A 3,444-nucleotide genomic window follows, 5' to 3' on the forward strand; every position below is an offset into this window, starting at 1 on the left:
ATAAAGTGTTGTGTATGTTTATAATACAAAAATAAAGTGTTGTGCCAATATAATAACATTATAATATTTAAAATTAATTTTTTTTCTAGGATTAAAAGCAGCACATGGAAAAGTATTATTGGTATTCTAAAGCTAACTTAATTAAAAAGGATAGAACAGTATTTTTTTAGGATTTTATGTACATAATTAGCCTAATTTTTTTTAATATTGATCAAAGATGTGTGTTACACTAGGTTATTTGGTTTCAGGTAAGTTTTACTCTACTAAAAAATTTTATAAATCAATTTAAAAGAAAACATCATTGACGTTTTCATTAAAAATTTAATTGTACTCGTTACAAATTTTAGTAAAAGAGTACATTACAAATTTTTATAATACTCGTCATAACAAATTTTAGTAGAGTAAAACTTACTTGAAACCAAATAACCTAGTGTAACACACATCTTTGATCAATATTAAAAAAAATTAGGTTAATTATGTACATAAAATCCTAAAAAATATTGTTCTATTTTTTTTAATTAAGTTAGCTTTAGAATACCATTAATACTTTTTCATGTACTGCTTTTAATCCTAGAAAAAAAATTGATTTTAAATGTTATAATGTTATTATATTGGCACAACACTTTATTTTTGTATGATAAACATACACAACACTTTATTAAATAATTTTTTATAAAGTATTTAAATGTTGTTTTTATAAAATATTTAAAGTATATAAAAATGTACTCGTATTATAAAAAGAGTATTTAAAAAGTCGTTAAATTTTTATATTATTAAAATTTAATAAATATAAGTACATTTTTATATGTTATTTTTAATTCAATGTACTAATAGGAGTTAAAATTAATTTATATTTGATAATTTTATACTAATTTCGAATTACACCATGTTTCTAAATTGTGAGTAGTTCGAATCTATTTGTTTCAAACTCCTTGGAAATCACGTGCTCACTTGTAGTTCGAATGAACCCTCTTCGAATTATGCTATTTTTAATTCGAACCATGTAGCTTCGATTTACATATACACCTACATTAGGAATAATTCGAACTCTGTTGTTTCGAATTATGTGGGAGTGTAATTCGAATGAAGTTGCTTCGAATTACATTATAGCGTGCTTTGGTTGATTAATGAATTAGATTCTTATTTGGCTGAAATGTGTAATAAATTTCTCCCCTTGGCTTAAATGTGTTTTTTGCCCTGGTTATATGTATGTGTATTATAGGGGTAAAAAATAAATATAAGCCAAGCGGTGGCTTATATTACGCAAATCAGCCAAACGAGATTCTCATTCATCAATCAACAAAGCACACTTTAATGTAATTCGAATCAACAAAATTCGAAGTATTGTTCTTCATAATTCGAATCGACGTAGCTCGAATTATTCCCAACCATTGCGCCAAAGTAGTTCGAATCAAGTTGGAACGAATTATTGAAGCATAATTCAAATTATGTCAATTCGAATTACTACCATCACGTGAATAGGAGGAAGTTCGAATCATGTTGATTTGAATTACTCCCTTTTCGTTTCAAAATTCGAAATGTGTTGATTCGAATTACATATATATAGTGCGAATGAGGATGATTCGAATTACTGTGAACCAGACCTGTATATATATGATGTGAATGTGAGTTGCTCTCATTAGAGGGGTCAGATGGCTAGTGAGGACAGTTTTCTAGTGTTGGTTCACTACAGAGGATCGATTAAGAGAAAAACTCGGTCCGATGTGAAGTTCACCGATAAGGATCCTCTCTGTATTATCGTGAGGCCTACGATGAGCTATGATGACATTGTTAGCTCTGTACTGTTGAAACATGGTCTGGAAGGTGTGAAAAGGGTTAAGAAATTTTTGTATCGCATTCTAACCACGGTGCTCCAAGATACCGTGAAGTATGATTGTTTCACGATCGGGAGTGATGAGGACTTGCAAGTCATGTTTCATTGTCGCCGACAGTTTCCCGAGGTGAGGACACCAGAGCTGTTGGCAAAGTTGGTTGATGTGGTATCCAGCTCGGGGGGTTCGAACCGGAATACCAACACTTTAGCCACGGTGGCCGGTTCTAGCTCGAGACCTGCCGTTGCTTCTTCCTCCGTCTCTGCGTACGAGCCACCCATCCAGCCTGTCACCTGCCCTTCGTTCGCTATTGATCTCAACGGCAGTGTTGGCAACGAGGTTGGAACTGGAGAATATCTTCCGACCTCAGTACAGTGTGCTGCACCGGATGGTGTTGGAGACGGATTGTTTGATGATCCAGAGGACGATGATGTTGAGACGGATATGATTGCTGATGACAGTGGCAATGATATTGGAGCGAGTGACCCGGGAGGGGCTGCAGGGGGTTCTAGCTCTGGCACACAGCAGTACCCTCCACATTTTTCATCATTGGACCTGGATGCCATGAGGCAGGAGGGGATTCCTGGGCAGCCTGCTAGATTTGGCGCTAGAGATGCGGAAAGGTCTGCTGGTCTGGCAGAGTTCCAGGTTGGTCAGCAATTTCAGGATAAAGATGAGGCCCTGTTGACTGTGAAGACTTACAGCATCCACCGAGGGGTACAGTACAAGGTAGTTGAGTCTGACTATCACCGGTATGTGGGCAAGTGTTCTGAGTTTGGGAATGGGTGCACATGGTTGATTCGGCTGAGTCTCCAGTAGCGCAAGGGCATTTGGGAAGTCAAACGGTACAATGGACCGCATACGTGTCTCGCAACCTCCATCTCCAGCGACCACAGGAGTTTGGATTATCATGTGATAGCGGCATTCATTATGCCAATGGTTAGGGCGGATGCATCCGTCAACATCAAGGTGCTCTTAAATGCCACGGCCGCACACTTTGGGTTCAGGTCGACGTACAAGAGGGTCTGTGTAAGATCCGGTTAATTAACGGCTAATTAACCCATAAATGAGAATTTATTCTAGAAAGCCAAAAATGTTATTTTTATGGCTTAATATGATAGAGGAAATTGAGACGAGAATTTCGGTACCAATTTTATAGAAATCGGACCAAGATTGGACCGAACGGGCCAAACCGGGCCAACCGGACCCAAAGTGGGCCCTTGGCCCAACTAAACTAAACCAAAACCCTAGTTTTCAGCACTCTCTCTCCTCATTTGAGACACTAAACACGCTGAAATGGAGGCCATGGAGGGAAGAACACTCTCTCAAGTTCTATCTCTCACTTGATCTTCAAACCACCATAACTTTTGATCTAGAGCTCCGATTGCCGCTCCGTTTGCGGCCACACGTTCACCGCGGAGAGCTCTACAAAACCCATACAATTAATCTTGAGGTAAGCCACGTTTTACTGTTCGAAATTCCAGCCCTTGATTTCGAGTTTCATGAGCAAAAATGTTGAGATTTTGGGTTCTTTGATGTTATAGGACCCAACTCTCTTGAAGGAGAAGGTTAATCTTGTCTCTTTGGACCTTGGGTGTGGTAAGATTCTCAA

The 3,444-nt window shown here is 37.6% G+C and overlaps 1 long non-coding RNA gene across 1 annotated transcript in view; it reads right to left on the minus strand.

The window, feature by feature from the left end:
- The window catches only part of LOC107615166, a 22,089-nt gene that overhangs the window by 14,852 nt on the left and 3,793 nt on the right, over positions 1 to 3,444 (minus strand). The window lies entirely within an intron of this gene.

The sequence above is a fragment of the Arachis ipaensis genome, chromosome B09 (genome assembly GCF_000816755.2).
Source record: "Arachis ipaensis cultivar K30076 chromosome B09, Araip1.1, whole genome shotgun sequence".
Taxonomy (NCBI): Eukaryota; Viridiplantae; Streptophyta; class Magnoliopsida; order Fabales; family Fabaceae; genus Arachis; species Arachis ipaensis.